Genomic DNA, 24,664 nt, shown 5'->3' on the forward strand with positions numbered 1-24,664 from the left:
CACCATGGACAGAACCTCATTACATATAACAGTAGAAATGTTATTTCCAGCACCATGGACAGACCCTCATCATATATAACAGTAGAAATGTTGTTTTCAGCACCATGGACAGATCCTCATCATATATAATAGTAGTAATGGTATTGTTTTCAGCACCATGGACAGAGCTCACTTCATCTTTAAGGATTAACAGTTTCTCCTGCACGTGCTTCGCCTCCTCACTTCCTCTGGAGGATGATGTTTATTTTAGTTTTTTCTCACAGAGCAGATATTGACCAGCTCCTCCTGTTCTCTCCTCCTCTTCCATCCCCTGGTTCCTCCTGTTCTCTCCTCCTCTTCCATCCCCGGGTTCCTCCTCTAAGCTCAGAAACACGCGTGTGTATCAGACCTCCTCATTCCTCCAGTGAACGGAGTGAAACGGGGGGAGCAGGATGTGTGGACGCTCTCGTGACGCTGACACCGACTGAGCTCTGCATCTTTAAAACAGAAAAAAAAAAAAGAAGCCCCCGAACAGAAAGAGGCAGCTCAGTCAGAACCGCGGGACGAGCAGGAACTACCTCTTTTTGACTTGTGGAGCGAGCCGAGCCGTGAGGAGAGAACTCACCCGCGCATCAGCTGCTCCTCACCGGCCTCTTATTGCTGGAAGCCGCGGCTCAATCAGTCACATGACACAACCGGAGGCAGAGACCTAGAGAAACAGCCACAGCGTCTCAGCCTCGCTCCGCCATTCTCTCTTTTGAGCCATATCACATTTTTATCGCCACATTTTACTCCCCGCTCGGTGAGTACATTTCCAATGGCTTTTTTTTTGTAAGCATTTTTTTGTCTTTTTAATTGCCCTCCCCGTTTTTTTTTATTTTTCCTCCTTTTGCTGGTGTTTGAATTGAGCAGTGACATGGTGGTTTTCAGCGTTTTTGATTCTCAAGTTTTTAGCATGTTATTCTGATCCGGTGCCAGGAGGGTGCACGGGGGCTTGATCGGTCTTCACGAGGCTTTTACTTGCTTGCAGTTTTGTTTCGAGGGTCGAAACCAAGCAGGTTTTGTCAGTGTTGAGATTTTTCAACATTTATTGTTGGGTTTTGAAACATTTTTATTTTTTCTTTGATTTTTTTCTTTATATATCTATATTTTTTTTGTTTCTGTCGACTTTTGCTGTTGCTATGCTTTGGTTTGCATTTTGCAGTGTTGTTCGTTGCCTTCCAGTTTTGTGATTTTGTGAGATTTTGATGTGTCGGTGCATCTCACCGATCAAACCCTTGATTTTACTTTTCTCTGTGGGTCCTTTTTAAAAAACGTTTTAACCTGATACTTTTCTTGCAGCCGAGCTCACAGGTTTGTTTTTGTGCTTTCTCTTTATTTTTTTTCTCCTTATACTTTTGCTGGTGGCAGTGTCAAGTATTTTTGGATGTGGTCGTTTTTTTTATGACTAGATGATGCTGGGTGGACGAGGGGAGTTTTGATTCTTGGGGGAGTTCAATGCGTTTTTGTTTTTATGTGTCCACGAGGATGAACAGACATTTTCCCTTTTGCAGGTAGGCTTGATATGACACGAGTGGATAAAGTGACACGTTTCTGTATTTGACAATAAAGACTGAGGTGACAGAAATATGCACCTGTGGCTGACGTGTTATTTTGTGAGGCTGGCTGAATGTAGGATTCCTTTATCACCTGATCATGTGATCGATCTGTGCGTAAAAAAAACAACCATAAAACAATCTATTGATCAAGAACAAGGGTTGGAAAATCCTGCACAGGTCGTTTGCTCACAATGTTCCCTTTGTGTGTTGAGTTCAACAATCTGAGCAGCTGAGGAATGAATGTAAGTAGCTGCATTCAGGTCCCCTCGGAAGGATGCACTCTAACGACTTTAATGACTCCTACAGATGAAGTATCCAGGCTCCATCCATATATCGACGTGCACAGGCAGGAATAACTATTTATATTGCTGCTGCAGTGAAGTGTTTCTCTAAACTGCAGTAGCACGGTGGGGTGGAAATAATCAGGTTGATAACCACAGTTTGTGTCACGCGTGTGCAAAGTTTCCTCCTAAACTTAAGTGCCCTCCTCATTGCTTCCATAAATACTCATGGATCAGTTCAATCTGATGTTGCAGGACATGATTATCGAGCTACTGACGGGACTCGAAAAGGATTTAGGAGGGTATTAATCCTTCGCGAAGCAGGTTTAACTTCAGATTATTGGTGCACTGCAGGATATGCGAACATGGCTAAATAGATAACATGCAGTCGTAGCTTGAAACCAGTCACTGTAGTTTTCCTGTTCTGTGTCTTATAGGCTCTAAAACTGCTGTGTGTCGTTCCTGTTTACGAATCACTGCCACGTTGCTGAAGCTGAGTCCATAGTCAAAACATACATAAATCCATAAGTTTCTATATCATTCTTGAGCTTCATCAAGCTTAATATTGGCTTTAAGTAGAGTTCAGCTTGTGCATCATCTCCCATTATTTTCCCTCATTCTGTTCCATATGTAGCCTGTTTAACAGAACACAGCTTTTTGTCAGTGTAATACTTCCGGCCTATAAAATATTTGAGACTGGACCATTAGGTCTGAGTACAGGCTGTAAAGTCCCGGTGTCATTAAACAAGCTGCCATGGAAGATCAGAATCAGAGCAGTTTGAATGCGTTGAGAAGGAACAGAACTACAAACGTACACTTTTAATAGAAGGGAAACTAATTAGCACAATTGAGGTGATGAGTTTTTATCATGTATCGAGAAGCTGTTGCCAGGCATCGATTCTCCCGTCTCCTGTGAGATGTACGCAGGCCGTAAAGCAGACGTATAGACGAGGAGCCACACTGGAGGTTTGAATGGTTTCTTAAGTTGGAAGACAATTTAGAGACAATGCGTGGAGCTGAATCGTGAAAGTGTCTCTTTAGAGTCGGGGGTTTTATCTGCGGTGACATAGAGACAAAGCAAAGCACTGGTGTGAGTCTGAAGAGGGATGTGACCTGAAAGTTTGGTTCTCAAGCAAATACTCAGTGTTTTCTCACTTTTTGTCCCTGATTAGATTTCATGGCGGAGCGATAAATCCAAAAATACAAATGTCAATGTCAATATCGATAATTATATTTATTAATGTCACATTATTATTATCTCTGACGTTTAGAGACTTCTTTTCTCTCCTGAGTGAAGGAAGATAGAACGTTTAAACCAATTAGGGTTGAAATTGGTTGAACTTTTCTTATATTGCTATATATTGCAATATGGAAATTATATTGTGATAACTATTGTTATTGCCCATATGCCCTAAATGATTTAATTCAGTTTGGCTTTTCAAAATAAAACTCTACAAATCATAGACTGTATATAAACATCACGTCTCCACTTCCTTCCTATCGACTGATGAAGCTGAAATATTCTGAATTACGAACTCTGACATCTTAAAAGGGACGGAGCTAAAGCGCTGAGGTCCCACAGGTATATGTGCTAGACCAATCACATGTCAGAATCAGCTGTCAATCATAATGTGTCATAGCATCAAATAACTGATTAAAACCAAACTTAGCAGAACTGTGATAAGAGCTACACCTAAAATGTCAGAAATCATATTTAAGAACATTTTTAGTTTGGTCCAATCTGCTAACATGGACATGACTTTCATTCTAAAGGCCTCGGAGGGGTTCCAACTGCTTCCTCCGTTTTGTTTCACTTCTGCAGAACGAAGCACAAACATCTGCCTCCTTCAATCAAACTGAGGCTTTTACAATTGCTCCTTTTTTCTTTATCCCTGTAAGTCGTAATCACACATTTTAATCAAACATTCCACATCTTGCTTTTCGATCCTCGAGTCGCTTCATCACAGCACAGCGACGTGTCTTCACGCCCCCGGGTTGAGAGGTGTTTCTGCCACAGCGCGAGCTCGTGGACACGTCTCCTGCTGAGCATTATGATAGCTTCTATTACGTCCTGCGGTGTTGTGTCTCCCCTCCAGGCAGGTTCCCTGTTATCTGGGCCGAGCCAGACCCGCGCAGGAGACACACGATAGCTCACGTGTGGCTTTACCTCCGCCACCATGAATAAAACATCACACCAGAACAAGTTGTACACACTAATGCATGTGCTTAATAATCGGGCGCGTGCATCTGCATGTGTCCTCGTCTGAATGTGTGTGCAACTGTGTTTACATTCGGTTCATCCGCTCCTCAGGAACATCAGTTTCAGCCTGACTGAGCTGGACAAATGGAAACATAATTAATATGCTGTGTTTTGCATCTTTCATACACGTGATGTGTCTTCACTCTGGGATGTTGTATTCAGCACATATCAAGGACATGTAATAACCCACAGAAACATGCAAAGAAGCACAGAGGCTTCTGTTAGAAAGGTTTTCCCTCAGTCCAGCTTTAGTCAAACATGCTCAGTCTAAAATGAAGAGTGAATAGACCAGACCCCAACTTCATGATGATGTTTAATGTCCATGTGCAGCTTCACACCTCAGTCAAAATGTTGGAAATTCAAAATAAATATACAATAGTGACATAAGAATAGTCAATATGAACCAAGAAAAGAACAAATACACATGTAAAATAACAGTGAAATGCTGAATTCTTGCTTTAAAGTAATTAAATCTTGCACAATATGTGTGTGTATGTGTGTGTTTGTATAATGTGTTAGATTACAGAGGGTTGTTGAACTATTTATTCATGAAATACACATTCTAAGTTATTAAAGAAGCAGCTTCTCTGGGTTAATTTGTCTTTTATTCCATACATGTAAAACACATAAAGCTAAATGTAAATAACTAACTCCCTCAATAAGCCCCCCCCCGATCCCTGTAACAGATAAACAGCTTCTACCTTTGACTCATTCTCCTGAAAAGTGTGAAGTACTTTACTTTCCTTTTCTGAGCTGCTCATTTGATAAGTGAGTGGATCTAACACGTCATATTCTGGGCAATTAAACCCGTATCTGAAGTATAGAGTCGGGCTAAATGACTTTCTGTCTATTATGGGAACGTTTGAGTTATAGTGCATCAGCCTTCTGCACTGACACGCTGAGACCTCGGCGTATTATTAGACTTTCACACTAACTTTTGCTTCAGTTACGTTTCATTAACATTTGGTCTTGAGTGCATCATTCTTTTTTGACGTGACAAAAAGCTAATGACGGCAGAGAGAAGTTAGAAATCTGTGACTTTCTTGTAGAGGAAACTAATTTTCGTCTATTTGACCTTTGAGTAAATATAGAAAACAAGTCAGAGATTGAGAGTTGGTGTGTTTGCTTGTGTTTGTGTAAAGGAGAAACTCACTGCTTTATCAGTGGAGCCTAAACAAAGGATCAATTAGGGCAGGAAATCGGTTCAGTTTCTCCTTCAGGAGCAAACAAACTCACAGAGGAATTACTGTTTCCTCTTTCTAGAGGAAATAAGGTTAATGCTGATAAGGAGAAATCTAAACCTGCGGAGGAAGATACATCAGAGATGTTCCCACATGTGACTTTTACACTGATTAACTAGAAGTGTTTCCCAAAGGAGGAAAGTCTAGTTTATGCAGTTTCACCTGAATGTGCAAATATCGATCCAGAAAACCTGATCGCTTCCAGGCCGCGTCGATTTCAGCCCCAGTTCATCAAACAGACATCATTTCTTCTTCATAAACTACTTCCTGTTCTCAGGCGATGCTTATTTTTCATTTTCAACGGGTCCTACTTATCCCAAATAGCTAGAGGAAATAAAAAATGCATAATAAACGAAAGCTCGGGTCTCAGGAGGTTATGGAATCATTAAATTGTGCATGAGATTCCTCAGCAGAGCATGAAAGGTCGGGACATTTGTCACACGTGTGAATCGCACTTGTCCATCTTGGAAGCCTGAGCAAAATTCTGAATGCATCATTAATATCTGCCAGCTGAAGCTTTTTCAGTTTTGCATGTAGCTGTGTGTTGTTTAAAATGAAGTAGTCTCTAAAAAGTGCCATTTGAACGTCATCTCTACAAATAGAAAAATGTGCGTGTCGACATGTTGGCGCATAGTTTACATCACGGACGCTGCAGAGAGTCATCATGAGATCAAATAATTCAGAATCTGTTGTTATGATGATACACGGATTCATCTCAGCCGCTCCTGGTGAATAGATCTGTTGTTTTCTGTCGAGTTCTCTGCAGCGGCGTCACCTCCCTGCACCCGACGTCCTCTTATTAAACTGTAATTTGTAGAAAATAATGAGTCTCAGTGTGAGGAGCTTGTTTCATCAAACTTAACTTTTGGGCACATTAATACAAGTGTTTCTCATCCGTCTGCAGAGAGTCGTCGTTAAAGTTTTTACCCTCAGGCAGGAAAATGGACGCATTCAAGATGATTCGCTAGTTTTCCTGCTCGCGTCTGTGTCCCCTTAGAAAATAATGGAATGTCTGCGTATATATTTATATTTAAATGTGTGAGTTATGGAAATGTGGCTGAAATGTTTTGGCAGGAAGCAACAATGTGGCTCCGTGAAACATTATGAACGTAATACAAGCTCACACAAAGATTCGTAACAATGACAGAGAGAGGGAGCTGGAGGATGAAAGAGATGAATCACAATTTCAGAGTTTGTGACCTTGGAAGAGCGATTAGTGAAGTTTCTCTTTCTTTCCTGACTTGTGAGAATAAAATATCACCACAGTCGCCGGATCCTTGGCAGCAACAGATTCATTCATGAAACGGAATGTAAAGTAAACTTCTTTCGTCCTCATTGTGCTAATCGTTCAGGACCAAGGCTCCTTTCAGTCACACAACTCATGTCGGAAATGTTTGTTACAGCAGCAGAAGTTTGGCGTCTATGCTCCGATAAGATTATGGTTATTATTAATGTCTGTCGGAGGCTACAGGTGCATGCTGGGTAGTGGAGGGGCTGAAAGGACAGGAAGTGATACCGACACCTGCAGAGGCAGTTAAATAGGGCGAGGGTGTAATGAACGAAAAGAACGTACAGACAGAATTATTGTAACGTAGCAGAGATTTGGGTAAGACCATGATGATCAAGGATTCAAAAAAGAACATCATTTCCTTCTCTCTCATCAGGGTGAAAAATCATCTTCCTCTCTCTGAGACATAAAACAACAAAAACAAGCAGTAAACCACGAAGCAGAGAATCAACAAACAAAGACTATAAAATACTAAACGGATCATTAATACATAATTGATACCGAAGAGAAAACATGAAAATAACAGAGCAGGTCTCACAGGTCAGTTTGTCGAGTTTAAAATTCTGATTGTACTTGAATGGAGATTATTGCCAGAAAGTGACCTACGGGACAAATTTAATTTAACATTAAAATGCAAAGCGAGCACGACTGGAAATTTAGAAGTGACCAGGGCATGACGATAATAAGTGTATGAACAGAGTGTATGGGAAACATCTAATTGGGGAGATCATTTTATTTGCTGCTTGATAATTCCTGACGGCGGTTAGTTCATTGGCCTCTGAGTGGGACTGTCCTCATGGACAAACTTTTATTTTACCAACAGACAAACAGAGACTTGATTCCGTGATTCTCAGGCAGATGTGTGACACTGTCTGAGAGGCTGTGTGAAGGTTACAGAGTCCAGTGGAGGAACAAACCCAGAGAACAGAGGCCAAGGAGCAGCGTGAGGTTTTCCAGAGCAGGTGGCCGATGCCTCCAGATGCTGCAGAGAAGCAGCGAAGCGGATAATGTCTCGCCTACATTACCTCAGGGACGCCGATTACAGTGGAGCGTCCTCATCTGGGTCAGCTCCAGGCGGGTTCTGCAGGGATCAGCTGTTCTCACTGTCGTCCTGCAGGACTCAGCTGTCTCTCACCTGCTCGTGACCAGTGTGGATGCTCGGACACCGACACATCCACCGTCTCCACAGACAGAGAGACTGTGCTGTATGGGGACAGACACATTAACAGGTGCATCGATAACCTAGATATTGTTCTGGCCTCCTGAGGGACGCAGTTTTAAATGAGTGTAAATGTTTGTTGTTGGAAAGTTTATCAAATGCAAAGAGACACTAACTGGTGAGAAAAAGACACAAATGGATGCAAAGTAACAACAAAGAGACATAAAGACGAGTAGGTTTGAAGAAGAGGAGGAAGAGGAGGATGCACTTTGATGTTGGTCGCCACCCACTGGTCCGAGCAGAGGAGAAAGAGGAGGGAGAGACAAAATGTATAAAGAAAGATGCAAACTGACAATAACGAGACAGAAAGTGACTGGAGAGAGATACAGAGGCTGAATTTTGTTCGATAGAAGGGACACAACAAACAGAGTAGGTTGTCATCCGCCACTACACCGAACAAAGAAGAAGGAGAAGCTATCAAACATCAAGGGTAGTGAGAGGTACAGTACTGAATGGGGAAGAAGAGGAGGAAGTGGGACAGTGAAACACACAGTGGATGGAGGTAATGCACCTTGACGTCGGTTGCCACTCGCCCAACACGAAGAGGAAGAAGACAGAGATGCAAAGAGACAGAAACTGACGAGTGTAAGAAGCAGAGACTACAGGGGAGATACAAAATTATTTGAGAGATATAACATGACAAGGACATAGATTTATTGTCCGACTGTATCATTTGTACTTTGAGTCTTGAGTTTTTATTCTATTTGCAGTTGAGGGGCCCAGCACATACATTCATGTTCACGTTGGACACAGCGTTCACTTCCTGCAGCTGCTCTTCAGGACACAAGTGAAGTTCCAGCTTCTCTTTGTTTGCAGGATCCCCCCTGACAACAAACCTTGTTCACTTACAGGATTCGGTCCGCTCTTAATTGCATTACGATGTTTTTAAAGCGCTTTAGCCTGATAAACCCGGTGTACTTACATTAAAGGCTTGCTGCTGCTTAGATTTAATAAGGGAAATTAAAGTGGCTCTGGAAAGAATTCAAATCCCTTTCCCCCCTTATCCTGGTATTGATTTAATTTAAAATGGGTATAAGATATATTTTTGCCGATTCATTTTACACAGAATAAAACGTAACGGCAAAAAACAGATTTTAAAAACTGCTAATACTAAAATAAATGAAATAAAATCTCTCATTTATAAGCCCTGGAACTTCAATCTGAGCTCAGTTGCATCAAGTTTTTTAAAAGTTTGAATCCCAAAGAATAAACGGTACAGTTGAAAGCTTCTGTTTGCAAAAAAACAGATGATTTACATAAAGGGAATCAGACATATACATAACTGGGAATGGTGCAAAAAGGGGGCTGCAGATTCACAGGAAGAAAATACAGTCTGGATGTGTGCACTCAGTAAAGAAGACAAAGTGTGTGTGTGTGTGTGTGTGTGTGTGTGTGTGTGTGCATGTGTGTTTATATATATATTGAAACCTGAATGGATATTTCAAGAGATGTGACCCGACGCCGAGAGAGAAGTGAGATATTTCAACGCGGAGGCATCTTGACTCACACACTCACGAGGATCACGACCTCAATTTTCCGTGTCTGCCACTAGGAAAGCACAGGTGCACTCAAGTAGAGAGGGCTAGCTAGCCGGCTAGCGATTGAGTTTGTGTACCCCCGAGGGCAAGAACATGTCCGCCGAGCAAACCTTTTATGTTTCTCCTCAACAAACGCTTCACTCGGGGGGGGGGCTGTAGGTTGATGGCGAGAATGTTTTCAGCTCCAAACTCAAACCCTGATTGAGCCTGACAGGGAAACCTTAACTGACTGCAGCATATGGACGGACTTGAGGCTTTTTTTAATTTCACTAAATGCGGTCGTTTCATTCTGCAGGACTCCACCAGGTGAAAGTTACACACGCAACTTATTTTACTACGCTTTACAACATCGCTCGGTTCGTGTGATGGAAAGCGAGAGCAGCCCGGATGAAATAATCCCGGTTTTGTGCGTGTGTGCAGGATTGCATTCGTGCCGGATTGAGATTAAGAACGGCCGACGTCCGTCTGATTACACTCAGGCTACAGAGACCCTCTGAGCTAAATGTGAGTTCGGGAAAAAAAAAAAGACAAAAACATCTGTCTCGCTAAAATGTGCTCGTATTCACCAGCGTGCTCGTGGGTAAAAATAGAAGCTCCATCATTTAATTCCCCACTTAGCCTCAAAAAGCAGTCGCCTCCTGAAACATTAATAGCTTGTTGACATCTTGCAGAGAGCCACAGTCTATCAGGTGGCACCGTGTAAATAAGGCTTCGTTCCTCATATTGATTTTTCTTTTTTTCCTTCAGGTTTTGACATCACAGGGAATCAAAGAGCTCGTTGCCGTTTGTTCTTGCGGATAACGGCGGCTGTCACAGCCTTTATTTCTGTTTCCATCCATTTTCTCCAATAAGCATCATGAGCATCGTCACCGAGCACAGACGTGAATCTGGATTCAGACTTTTTTATTGAAGAATCCAACAAAAAAGCTTCAGTTTCTAATGAAGCAGCTGTAAACATCAAGACGTCTGGCCTTGTTTTATCGGAGGGTATCGAGTTGACTTAATTATTTATTCCCCGTGAGGTAAAAGCAACACTATGCAACTTCTTTACCTTTAAACAGCAGCTTCAATATGAGTTTGATGGCTCAGTGGCTGTGAATATGGAGAATGTTTCCTCTTTCATTCCCTTCCACTCAGAGTCACAGCTTCACCTGTCAGAATCAGGTCCAGCAAGTTGAAGAGTAAAGCTGAACTGGAGATCATGAAGGTCTCACTTTCTTTTTCTTACAAGCACGTTGCTCCGAGTCAAACAGGAAACACTTCCTGTTCTGCTTTGTTCAGCTCGCTCCACATCCAACTTTACACTTCAGTTCAGTTCAGAGGTTTTCCAGTGAAAATCCTATGAACCAAGTGAACTGTACAGAAAAACATCAAGTGAAGCAGCTTGTTTCATGTTGGAATTGGAGATGAGTCAAACTCATGAAAAAAAATACTCAAGTTTTAATCACAGTATTACTTAAAAGCCCAGAAAACGTCATATGAGCTTTTTAGGAATTTTTCGAGCGGATAAAAAGATAAATAGAAGAAAGACTTGTTTTTATTATTTCACCTTATTTATTTGTTTTTATTTTCTTTGCCACAGGGGAAGTAACCGCATAGAAAATCCATTTCTGTCCGATTCTGACGAGTCGCTGGATGACAGTGAATGTTTCTGTCAGACGTAGATGCTCGAGCCACGTGAGGCTCTGTCCTGCAGCTCCAGCTTCAGTTCCTGCATCGTTCACATGACGTGGACGCACCAGGACATCTGCCTCACTTCCTACTGTACTCTTAAAGACACCTGTCAGGGGCAGCATCAGGGAATATAAACATCATTAAGAAATCAGGCAGACACATTACATATGTAAATGGCATTAATTGCAGACATGGGTTTGAAATATTCATTCAAATTAGTCACATCAGTTAGGCAGGGATCTCTGAGCGTGATCATTCAACTAATTAGGTCAGTCGCTGCAAGTTCAAACAATCTGAAAAGCAATTTCAGTTTCCAATTAAAGTTTCACTGAGAGAAGGAAACTAACAGGAGGAGAAAACACGTGTGAAGATGCAAGAAAGGTCCCCAAACCACGACGAGCAGGACCGAGGGAGAATTCACCGTAGAACTGAACCTTCAGCTGCCAGTATGCATCACGATTTACGAGTGTGTGTGTGTGTGTGTGTGTGTGTGAGTGAGTGTGTGTTGAGCTGCAGTGCGTAAATATTTTCTAGGAATCTCGGGAACAGAACTCAGGGCTGCAGAGTTGAACAGGGTCAGTCACATTCTCTCCTAACACACAGGAGCAGAAGCTGGAGAACACATAACCTTTATTCTACTTTATTTTATTAACTGTATTGTGATGAAAGTTTGAGGTAAATCTGAAGCGAGACAACAAACATGATTGACATGAGAAAAAGAAAGAAAGAAAAACGATTATTAAAGTTTATTCTGGATGAAAAATATCAGATTGTCTGAGCTGTTTATAGGATTTTAGACTTTGAAAATGGAAAATTGAAATGAAAATACTTCAGCTTTTAATGCTAAAGAGCCCAATAATGCAATTCTGAGCAGCTTCAGGGCAGCAAATGTGTCATCACAACATGTCTTTTCATTGACTGTCTGCAAAATTACTCAAAAATACAGATTTCCGTGAAGTTTCCTAGAGGGTTTGGGGCTTAACAGAAAGAAGAAACCATAACATTTTAGAGCGGATCTGAAAATGAAAAATCCTGTTTTTCAACATGTTCATACCAGGAGATAATGCTCTAATCTTTCTGGGGGAAACAATTAGGCATATGTAAAGTAGTAATATCTATGCAGAGATGATATTTAGCTCGGATCCAGTTTGAATCATGACATTCAACACATGCAATATGGAGATAAGTGGCCTTGGTGGAGGTTCAGGGTTTTCAACAGTCTTTACATATATATGAATAAACACATATCGGTTCACATCATGGTTGTTATTCACATGTTTATATACTACTTAATAGTATTAAATATTGTGGAGTAAGCGTATACACATACATATTACAGTATATGAGGCTAAAGTAAGCAAGATGTTGTTTGGTTTCCTTTTGCTTTATCTCTCCAAGCAAATCTGCAACAGTGCAGCGTCACAGGTGAGATTCTGTGTCGAGACTCTTCACTCTTCGTTTCTTCATCGAGCTCCACCTCTTTCTCAGTTTGTACCCCCCCCCCCATCGCTCCGTCCTCACAGATCCCAGCAGAAGCCTCCAGAGACGCAGACGTTCGGTCCTTTGCTTCATTAATTACATTCTGCCGCCTCGTCTTTTTTGTCTTTTTGTCTTTATATTTCCTCGGTGGTAGGACCCCACTATACCCTGAACAATAAAACCCAGAGCTGAGCTTATTCTATCTTCTATTCAAGGAGGAATAAATAATCACTTTATCGCCCAATGACAGATTAAATCCAAAGTGTTTAACTGCAGTGGATACGATGAATCCATCAGAGGAAGCTAAACAGTAACATATGGGAGCTGCTTGTGCTGAGCTGAAGTAATTAATCAAGTTGTTTCAATACAAATGTTTACAGCAAAAAAAATTAAGTTAGCTCTCGGAGAAATGTTGTATTTTGCCTCCGGGCTTCATTCCTCACTTTTCTTTACTTTTTTCTTTTGTCTGTTATATCACAGCGTCACCAGCTGTGTTTGCAGACGGGCAAAGCAGCAACCAGTTTAACTCATTTCTACGCAACTTCACAACTACCTGCACATAGCGCGTCTCTCTCTCTGGCTCCCTGGCTTCATCCGTCTCATCCGGGCTGACTCCCTCTTTCTTTTGTGGCCTCGCTTTGATTCTGACACACAGATCCAGTGGCACAAAGAGGCGAGGGGAGGTGCTGCGAGAGGTGTTGGGAGAGGTTGGAAGTGGCTGGAGATGCCATTAAAGCTCGGCACAGCGACGAGCCTCAGCAGCAGGGGATGAAACGTTGAAGGTGACGCCGCTGTGTTTCACAAATTGACCAGATCAGAGTCTGAGTCTGTCGTGCCTCTGGAATCTCTCTTGACTCATTTACGCACATTCTAGCAAAGGGATGGGCGTTAAACATCCAATCGTCCAAGCAATAACCACCAAACAGCTGCGGTACATCAGCCGGTGCATTAACCAGTCTTGTTATTTACTCCTGTGGTAATAATGAGACGCAGTGTGGGCACAGTGTAAAAACAAAAACAAAATAAGAAAGACAGATTATATAATGTAAATTTTCCCCTGACACCCTCCCCCGACACATGAGACATGGGGTGGTGAGTCTTTCTCAGGCTCCTCAACCAGCGGCCCCAGTGTCTGAGGGTTGTTCCCATAGGACTGGGCTCTTCTGGACAGAGGCTTCAGATGTTGTTCCTGGGATCTGATGGAGCCACTCTCCCAGTTTGGGGGTCACAGCCCCCCAATGCTCCCACTACCACGGGGATCACATTGCATTTCACCTTCCACATCTGTTCCAGCTGCTCTTTCAGCCATCGGTACATCTCAATCTTCTCATGCTCCCATTTCCTGATGTCACCGTCCGCTGGGATATACCAACCACACTAAATGTCAGTATGAACATTATTAAAAAGACGTCCCACTCAGAGAAAATTACGATTTAAATTCTTTGCAGAAAATAGTTTTCTTATCGAGGATTATCGAGGATTATTTAGGAGCAAATGTGAAGTAATTATCCATCTTTAGTCTTTAATTAACTCTCGGCGTTTAAAGACGTACAATTAGGCCTTAAAAAACAGCAGATAACTGTCGGATAGCTGCGGAGATATCGACAGGGTCCAGCTGGCCCGTTCCCCCGATAGCAGTTGCCATAGCAACCGAGGTCGTAGCAACAGACCCCCCCCCCACACACACACACACACTCGTGAAGATATAATAAACTCCGGGGGGAACAGTAAACAGACATAATGCTGGTTCAGGGTCACAAGGTGCAGGACGTTTCAGAACATACAACACGATTCATATTGTACTAATAATAAAGTTTTATCTCTTATAGTCTTAACTTTGAACTCGACCATGGAGGGAAAATATATATAAAAACAACATGATTGCATCTTCTCTGTAACTCAACCTGCGAAACCAGCTCTTCTGCTCATTCTACGCTCATTTCACAGACCTCACGAGAAGCCGCACCTCGTTTCTCCAGCGAACCGATCTGACGTGAGGTGGAAATGCAAAAACATTCTCCAGCTGTGCCGAGTCACGCCATCTCATGTGGCAAATCAACACATTAGAAGCAACAGAAAAACTCCCGTGTAAGTTCTGAAGACGGCTCTCAGTGGCCGTGTTGTGCTTTCAAGTCTCGTCTCCTGCTTGGATCTCCGCCAGTGTCACAGTAATGTGTTGGGATGTGTCATCATCTTATCCAGGCAACGCTTTTCTCAGATGGAGCCGCTGAGGGCTCCCTCTCTTTGTGCTGGATTCACTGGAGTGCCGCACACACACACACACACACACTATAAAGGAGACTGTTTATTTTTAGACGGCCCCCGCGGCTGATTTTATTTTGAGTGATTTAATAAGTGCCAGGAAATTTGGAGACTTTAGAAACTTTTTCTTTTCTGGGTTTGAGACATCACCCCCGCAAAAAGGTCAGCGGAAATGAGCGGAGTGGGAGGAGAACTTAACCTTTCCCTGGGTTGACTGACGCAGAGACAGAAGTGGCTTGATTGCAGCCATTGTGTACTCGTTGTGTTTGATGATAATTACACTGTTGTTTGCTGCATAAATATTTCATGAGCTCCTAACATGGCTTTAGAGAGACGGGGAGACTTTAACTGTGCTGAGGCAGAAAATGACCATGAAATAACTGAGAGGTGAGGTTGCTACGGTTCCCACACAAAACTAATGACTTCTTCTGGAGCGCTGACGTTCGTGGCCTTTTGCCCTGAGTCTCGACCGTGTTGTTAACTTCCTGCAGGTGTTTCTGTCTTTGTTTCACGGAGAAAAGTTAGTTTTCACTTAAAAACGGGATACGGTTGTACTGGTTTATAAACTAACTTTTTTTTCAAGCACGCGTTTAATAATTTGTAATTGCCGCCTGTTGTAACCAAATAAAATGCGTATTTTTAAGTCATTTGCATGTTATTGTCACTTTTGTTTTGTTTTTTTCATGCCACATCATCACATCGTTCTGTCTAGACTCTGACCAAAACGCCATAATTATTTCTCTAACGTCACGCTAAGCTCAGAGATCTCAGCTTCCTATAGCGTCCGGAAAATAAGAGGAACACAATTACAGTGTTTTTCCACCATGTAAGTGCACAGTAACTACGGTGATTTTCCGAGGCTTCCACAGAACTACAGTGAACGTCTGGAGCAGGAGACGGAAAGTGAAAGGAGATGTCACATTAAAGAATAAACTAGAAGGAACTGAAAGCACCATTTTGATCTCAGACCATTGCATAAGCTGAGACGAGTATTTTATCGACTGTCATGTTGCGGAAAATATCCAAATTGTTCTAAAATCTATATTGCAACCGTTAAAAACCATTGGAAAGGATTGTTAGCATCATTTCTATCTTAAGAGATGCAGCGTTACCTGCATCTCTGCATCCACGGCATTATCACATCTTCCCGAAACATCTCCATACATACTGAATGTGAACACAGGACAGTGCCGAGCTGCAGAACGGCTGCAGCAGCAGCAGCAGCATCAGTTTCTGCTTCCTCTGTGTTGTTCAAAGAGAATTCTCTACGCCAGCAACTAAAGATCTGCGCCTGCTATACACACTGCATAGTAAACATGACCCAGCAGCACAAAGCAGCGCACTCCAGCACTCATATTGATTACGGGCAGAGGGATACAGAGTGTGTAGCATCTGCAGAAACAGTTGGGATTTGATGAACACACCCCTGCAGGACATTAGCGGGTAACTTCAGATGAATATTAAGATTCTCCCCCTCCTCTGATGCATTGTACAGTTCGATGGAGATATTTTTTCTTTTTTCAACCCCCCCCCCGTGAAGAAGGGATTTTATTGCAATCCATTATAAAGCCGTCGAAAACGCAGAAGCTCTAAAATAGCACTTGTTAAGAAAACATGGTTTAGAGCCAAATTAGCAGAGACACGGAGGAGGGGGGGAAGTATGGTGATGACTCTTTAGGGCAAAGACGTCCATATGCTTCATGTGTAATCAGTGTTGTCTTAAATAGTCTCAATGACATAGTCGATTATCTTCATAAATTCAAGTCAGTGTTGTAGTTTGAATGTGGAAAATAAATATGATCGGTCAACATGTTTTGATTTGAAAATATTAATACTAAGTGTAAAATAAACATTTGAACTTAACTGTGGGATTTTCCACCTGCCGACATTATAGTTGCTTCACGTCATTATTCAAATTAGTGTCAGAAAGCGTTTATTTTATTTTATGATGAGATCACTATATAGTTCTCCATATAGAAGACACTATATAGTGAAGTAGGGGTTAGTGAATGAGTGGGTGAGAGTTTCAAAATAAACCAATGTGCACAATAACAAAAAACTTAACTCAAGCTGAGGTTTGACAGTTTCCAAATCAATCTGGACTCATTTGAAAGGACAAGAAAGTGAATCTCGATAAGAATTCTGCAGGAGAAACAACACGACGACCTAAAGAGGCCCCACAGTTCACCGCGTGTCGCCCTGGAGGCTGAATGTGTTGCTGCAACAAATAATCTGCAGCTTACAACTCTTACAACTGCCACAAAATCAATACGTTGGCATGTTTCCAGCTCGCCTGCCGGCCTGTAGTGCGCCCGACGTGACCCGGAGAAGTGACATCACATGGAGGAGGTGATGAAAGCGAGCAGGTCCTCCAACGCATCGTCATGCAGCTGGCGTCAGAGGTCACGGCCGCCACAGAGATAAATGCAGAGGAGTGTGAGATAGATAACAGGATCATTGACTAGATCGTCTAAATTAAAGAACCCTCTGGCTTGTTTCTTTCATGCGTACTGTACTCCTTCCACTGGGAAAAGCAATTAAATGTACAAAAACAATTGAACATCAACATATCTGTGAGCCTCGAAGATAATTCTGTGTTGAGAAAATGAGAAAGAGAAGGAGACATGAGGGAAGAGAGGGAGGGAGAGCTTCATTATATGCAACTTTTTTACAGGGTCATGGTTCAGCATTAGACACAGATAAGGCCTAAAGAAAATGTTGAAGTTTTGTAATCTTTAGGTCAAGAAACCTTTGACCGATCAGCTCCGAAAAGGAATCATCTGGAGATACACTCCCAAGTGATATTCACAGCAAGTTTGGTGAAAATCTCTCCAGGCATTATTGAGTTATTTTGTACATACACACACACACAGACCCAGTGAAAACAATACCCTGCTTCCTGCTCTGCTGGTGCACAGGCTACAATATATTCATATACTAAAGCTATTCCTCCAAAGTGTGAATTGTGTGAGTGTTGTGCAAGAGGTGATGCATCCTAATTCAGCACCGTGTCAGGTGTTCCTTCTTCTTCTTATTCATGCGTCGCAGAAAGTGAGATTCAAGTTCATTCAAATAATTTTCCATCATATTCCCCTTCACCTCCTGTCTATTACACCCAAATACACTTTCATCAATAGGCTCCCGGGCGAGTCGTTAGCGGGAGGAGAAAGTCATTACATGTCATCTGCATAGTGAATAATGGAGCCGGTGCGAGTCGTCTCTGTCGTTAAGATGTTCATCGCCGAGACGCACCTGTGCCGAGTGGATTCAGCTGAAATACTCGAGTCTTTTTCTGTGTCACATTAGGTTGTTTCATAACCTCAAACTGAAGACGTTTCAACCGACTGAAAATCCGCAGTTTTATTTAGAATTTATTCTCGAATATTAAGATGCAAGCCGACCTGGCAACAATGTCAAAAAGCCTCATATATAACAATATATATATATACACACTGTTTTTGAGACAGTCACTATTCGCCTTCAAGGTTTCACCACACTAAAGCGTTTTCCCCAAAGTACCAGTCATGTTCTCTCCATTCCTCCTGTTGTCTTGACAAAAAGCGCTGCCGGTGTCTGAGGTAAGCTGGAATCAGATTTACTTACAGTCAGCGCTGACAAAGTCACAGTTGTTGCACCGTGTATCCATGTGGCACGAATCAGGATTCAACAAAGTGCAGCTCCACGTCTCTGCTTCTTTTTTAACATCCATTACGGAGCATCACTCCGTTGTCAAGGGAAGGAAAAGAGACAAAAAAAGTCTCTCCGCTGCAGTTTGTGATGCTGTCGCTGACTTTTCAAATAACCACAGACACCAAATCAGCAATGAAATAAGTGCTGTCATAAAATGGCAGTGATCATGTGCAGCTCTGTATCTTGAAGCTGCTCAGATTATCTGATGTAAAACAGGACAGCTCCTGATGATAAACCATATGATCATTTGACACGTGACAGTTTCCTTCAGCGACACTTCAGCACTTTACCTCGTTGTTTTGATTTTATGACCCTCAACTTTATGTGACTCATCTTTTCGTGAAAAAAAACATGTTTAAAAAGGAATAAATATTATACTTAAATTTCTCAGATGACACGACGACCCTAAAATGATTCAACATTGCTACTTCAAAAGATAATAACTTCTTGCTTTTTGTGCTGCGGCAGCCAAAAATCGAATTTTGACCTTAAAATAGCAGCTTTGATATTAGTCAGACGGAATATGGAGAATGTTTTCTCTTTCTATGTAACTTTGGTGAGTGGGTTCGATCTCCTGTGAGAAGTGTGGAACTGACTGAGAGTCTCAGAAACAGGTCCAGCAAGTTGAAGAGTGAAGCTGAACTGTAGATCAGTTTAAAAAAGACTTCGAAGTTATTAAAAACCAGAGTTTATCTCAAATATTCAGCAGGAAACTTTTAAAATATGAAGAATTCTTAACAGAGTTTGGTGGATTTGTTACAACGGCAGCTCTTCTGCTTCAGGAAGCCGAGGATCATGGGTAATATCCATTGTCCAAGTGGTACGACTCAGTCAGAGATTGATCCTCTTAGTTTTTTCTTTACATGAAAACCCATCAATCACACGGAGACTGAGGCTGTAGAGGGCGCTGTTGCTTAGTGAAAGTCGCGTAGTGTTGCTTTAAATCCCAGATCTAGATAAACATAAAATACATTCGTCAAATATCTTCAAAAATAAACAAATATACATATACACACATATTGATAATTGCGATAAGTTGATCTGATATCTTTCAATATTTAATTGTTGTTTTACATGTGCACAACCAAGTTTTATTATTTACACGTCATCTAACATTGATTTATATTTATATTTTCCTCAACAACACTCTCATCAGTAAACAGGCTCTTTTAATAACCGTGCGTTAGCGCGTTAGTGCGTTAGCGCGTTAGCCGAGCTGCTGTACGTTGAGTCAGACGTCACTGTTTAATATAGAGGCTATCAGTGATGATTTAGTGTGAGAGGGAGCAGAGGTGATGGAGAGAAAAACATCGGGCCCGTCTGCGCTGCTGCTCCGAGCTCCTCAGATGTGAGATGTGAGGCAGTAAACACTGAGCCGCCTGCAGCTCTGTCATACATATTATTGGGTTATAGCTATGAAGGCAACCCGGCCTTAATCCTCTTCAACTCTGCGAGGCAAAGCAGGGAGTCGGCACGCGGCGGCTCTCCCGTGACAGCGCTGATACTTTCATTATAGCCAATCCATAACCTCGCGAGCAGGCAAATAACGTGATGAGCGGGAATTAGATTTTTAGGTGATTTATTTTGCGGCGATTACAAGATTGTTCAACAGCAGGGAGAGAATCCACAAGGGAAGCTTATTATTGTGTTCTACTTGTTATTACTCCGGCAGCGCCACAAATTAACAGGATTCACTCGTCCGTGAAAAAGCTGTTTATCAATGTATTTTAAACTCCCCGGTGGTTGGTGTGGCAAAGCTTCCCCGTCTGTCATCTGTGTCCTCGCCGCTCTTTGATAATTTCGTGACCTCTCCCGCTCTCGTCCTTCCGCCGCGGTGGCGCTTTGCTCACGTGACGATTCCTCCGGCGCTCGATCAGCATTAATAATGCAATCTGACAGATATTGTATAAGGCTGAGTGCGAGGTGTCACTCACAGCAACAAACAAGTGAGGAAATGGATGATGTGATAAGGCTCGAGAGGGAGATGAAGACGGAGGGAGGAGGATCACAAGGTTTAGCGGTTCACTTCACCTCAAGTTATTTTAGCGTTTGACAGATACAGAGCCTCTAATCCGCGAGGATTTCAGGTTTCACGTGTCGCCCGTTTCCCCACCGGCGCGCAGAAACAATTTTTTGTCGTTCACTTCCCCGTATTCTCATTTTAAGTCGTCTTTATTTAGAAAGCGAGACATGACAGTGCATTTCATTCCGGGGGAAATGAGGAACAGTCGTCACACTCAGAGATGACGGTTGTTTTGAAAAAAGGAGCACAGATGGCGTTTCCTTTTTTTCGACCGTCACCCCTCAAAGCGACGTTCCCCTCATAAGAACTGATTTTCGTGTTCTGCTCTTTGGAGGATGTGAGCATTCATCCACAGCAAGTATGTCATTATGTGGTCAGCCTCCTGCACAGCACTTTGAGGCGTACATGTCACACAGTGTGGCGCTAAGAGGAAATGAAGGGTTTCTGTCAGTACAAGTGCCTGGAATCCTTTTTTTATATTTAGTTATTATCTGCCGGGAGGGGTTATGTTTTCTCTTCGTCCGTTTGTTGGTTTGTTTTTCAGCAGCATTGCAGAAAAAACTACCAAACAGATTTCCGCAAAAAATGGTGGAAAGATGTGGACGATGTTTCGTATTCATTTTCCAGTTTTATCGACTAATAAAGGCGCATTCACACACACATTCATAAAGCGCTTCTATATGCAGCACTTTTCTTTCGACATCAGGGGCAATCTGGGGATCAGTATCTTGGAGGACACTTTAAAATGCAGTCTGGAGGAACCCAGGGATTGAACCATCGACTCTCTGGTTAAAGGACGATCCGCTCTACCCTCTGGGTCACAGCCGCCCACAGACAGGACACGGGTCAAGAAAGAATTTTCAGGATCCAGGATTTTTGTTTCCACTTTCTTTCACAGACACATAGTTTCTCTGACATTTACATAGATTTCCCAGGGAATGATTCCTGGATGTTGATAAGAAAAAAGTCTGATTTATTGGACTGATATTTACGTCTATGTGCATTTGGTGCAGATTCGAATAAACATCTCTATCTTGTGGATTTAAATTGTGGTTTAAAAAGGAGGACAGGACTTTTTCAGCTGCTGTACAGTGGCGTCCTGACCCGAACCCATCAGGCTTTCTGTTATTTCCCTTAATTTAAGTATTTGTGCCGTAGAAAAATCAAGAAAAGCTGACGTGAATTCAACTATCATTTCAAAGTTTTTGTCCGAACTCAATCAGGTTTCCAGACTCTTCACTATGGCAACAAACAGGGCTACAAACCTGGAACTGCCACCATGTGTAGCTGAGATATTGTGGATTTAGTTCAGAATCCCCAGTTTACATGTCTGCTCATTAGTTTAGAACTACGTCCAAACAAAGTTGACAGATTTGGTGCAGAATTCAAAGAGGCTGCTGGTCCTTAGTGGAGGTATGAGCTCGATGTTTCTCTAAATCCGACGAGCTTTTGCTTAGACACAAACAAATTCCCACGTATGATGTTTAAAACAATTTTTCAGCAACTTCTGAGCCTTATTTTTGCGACTCCAATCATTCTAAGAGAGTCAGATTTTCCACATGACTGTTGTCTTATTTTTTCAAAAGCATATAACGATGTTGGTTGTGAACTCTGCGACGGAGACGGTATTTTTTCGTGTCTATTTTTATACGTTGTTTGTTTTGTCTCATGCAAGAGTAGTTCCTCCGGCTCGCGCAGTCGTTTGCATCAAGCTATACGGTGCGTGTGCTTCGTTTCTCTGAGAGGAGAAGAAGAGTGGAGGGCAGCAGACAGACTCCATAATCCTCTTCTGCTACACAAAAAAAGCGTGCGCTGTCAAACTGTCAAAACTTATACTTCAAGGGTTGTGACGGGTCCGCCATGTGAGGTTCTCCATTGCCTTTATGTCTTTGCACAAGTGTGTGTGTGTGCTTTCTGCTCGTGTGCATCCGTGTGTGTGTGCACGTCCCCCACTGCACTTGTCCTCCTGTTTGTGTATTTTATGAGTGCGTCCACATTTGAGGGCGCAAATTCGCCTGCTGCTTTTTGACAAACCCCTTTGACAAACTCTGATCTATTCTACTGAAGTCTGCAGCTCTCACACTGCAGACCTGATAAATGGAAATATGCCACGGCGAGAAGAAGAAGAAGAAGAGGAAGAAAAAAAGAAGTGCTACACTTCATGAAGTACGCCGAGGGCTTCATTGCCCAGGGAGACCCTTGAGGTTTCGCTCGGGCTTCAACTAGCTTTTTTAAATCTGCAGCGGCGCCGTGCAATTACTGGCTGGAGAGAGAGAGAGAGAGAGAGAGAGAGGGTTAGGGTTAGCTTTGGTTTGGTTAGTGTGGAACAAGTAGAATTAGCAGCAATTACTACCTGCTGCAATTGTATGGCCTATTTGTGAGAGACAATAAAAAGAGCGTAAAAGAGGCATCATCCCCTTCATCAAGCTCATCTTATTGCCTCTGCTCCTCCTCTTCATCCTGAACTCCTTACCGCACACGGCTGTCAGCAAATATTGAGACTGCTTTAATTGTGCTTTACTGTTGTACTAGAGACGCTGTGCAATTAAAGGAAATGAAATGAGGGGGCGTGATGAGGTGTCTATTTACAGTCGGGAGAGGGTGGAAGACAGTTTTTAAATGGAGACAAAACATGCAGCCAGACAATTAAACGAACCCCCTCTATACCACACGTCTTTTTATATTCTACTTTCTATCTTATATCGTCTGGATGACACAACCATGTTTTTCCCCGACCATGCATAGTGAGTATATTTAGTGTGTCATGCCCTTAGGCCTTGTCTAAACTACTGCGGATATTATTTTGAACGTATATATACATGCAGCCCTCCATTTCTATAAAAGTCTCTGTCCACACAACTTTAGTTTAAAAATAAATATATATACATCTACATCCAAGAACACAGAAACATCTAGAAACGCTCAAACAAGCTCAATCTGAGGCAGAAACCTGTGAATGACGGTAATGTGCTGCAGTGATGCTGGATTTAGCTGCTCTCTTGTAATTGGACCGACCTGTGCCAACCAAACATAGAGAAACTGGTTTATAGCCAACATCATTGTTGTTGCACCTGCTTATTACACAAAGCGACATTGGGCAATGGGTGAAGCGAGTGTCATGGATTCCCAAATGTTCAGTTTTTTTACGTGAACACAGAGATACACAGAAACCAGAGTTTTTGAAAATCTGTACTTTAGAAAGTGTTACATTTTTTGTTGAATATCCGCAACAGTGTGGACAGGGCATCAGTATAATATCAGTGTTGTGGCTCTTGTGGGATTTCTGGGTTATTGAGATTCAACCCTGGCTACACACATTTGATTAGTGTGGAAATAAGAGGCGCTTTACAACAGGAGGCCAATTTTATATGCACATTTTCAATTGGAAGAAAAAAAAAATCTATTGAATCGAACACTTCAGCTTTTGTCTGGGATACATTCATGGTAAAAACAAAGATATTTGCTCTTACACATACCAGTATGTTTCAAAGATCCATAAAAGTAAAGGTAGGAAGTGAAGATTGTGCATTGATCCGTCTCAGATATGAAAATCTACCCATAAATGTACAAAGATGCACACGAATGCTGCGCTAAAACTCCTGAACATTTGCTCTGTGTGTTTCTGCAAAGTGGGTCATGTTTATCATCTCTGTCTACCTGTGTTCTGCTGTTTTACACAATCCTCACTGGTACGGACAAGCAAAGGGAAGAAGCCTTGATTTACTGTCTCTTGCTGCCTGAACACAAGGGCTGAAGATTCCTCTTTAAATGGTTCCTCACTAATCAGCTAAGTTACTATTTTAGTTCTTCTACTTGTATGCGCAGTAGCTGTTGGGGGATGGCGCCGTGTTATCGAGCTCCTGACGATACACACGCACTCGACCAATCACGAGTCAGTCTACATCTTATCTCACGATGTTAAAGGAAAAATAATTCCTGAATCTGCCCAATGATCCTGATCTAAACCAAATTTTAAAGGCTTCTTTCTTGTCCGATGTCCCATCCCTTCGACAAGTTTTCTGGAAATCCTTTTAGTGGCACTTGTGTAGTCTTGTTAGCAAACAAACAAACGAGAACCAAGCAGAGGTAATAATCCTGTAATAGCTTATTTCAGCCTTTACTGATAAAAGGA

General features: G+C 42.2%; 1 protein-coding gene across 4 annotated transcripts in view; it reads left to right on the plus strand.

Moving 5' to 3' along the window:
* Positions 1-477: 477 nt before the first annotated feature.
* Positions 478-24,664, plus strand: part of LOC118098926 (RNA-binding Raly-like protein) — an 81,075-nt gene continuing 56,888 nt past the window's right edge. For 2 of the 4 annotated variants that reach the window (XM_035143183.2, XM_035143180.2), the window contains exon 1: positions 638-1,532. The gene's annotated coding sequence lies outside the window, so the exon portion shown is untranslated. Of the gene's footprint in view, positions 1,533-24,664 lie in introns of all 4 variants that reach the window. The other 2 variants (XM_035143182.2, XM_035143181.2) reach the window with 2 other exon arrangements.

The sequence above is a fragment of the Hippoglossus stenolepis genome, chromosome 19 (assembly GCF_022539355.2).
Source record: "Hippoglossus stenolepis isolate QCI-W04-F060 chromosome 19, HSTE1.2, whole genome shotgun sequence".
Taxonomy (NCBI): domain Eukaryota; kingdom Metazoa; phylum Chordata; class Actinopteri; order Pleuronectiformes; family Pleuronectidae; genus Hippoglossus; species Hippoglossus stenolepis.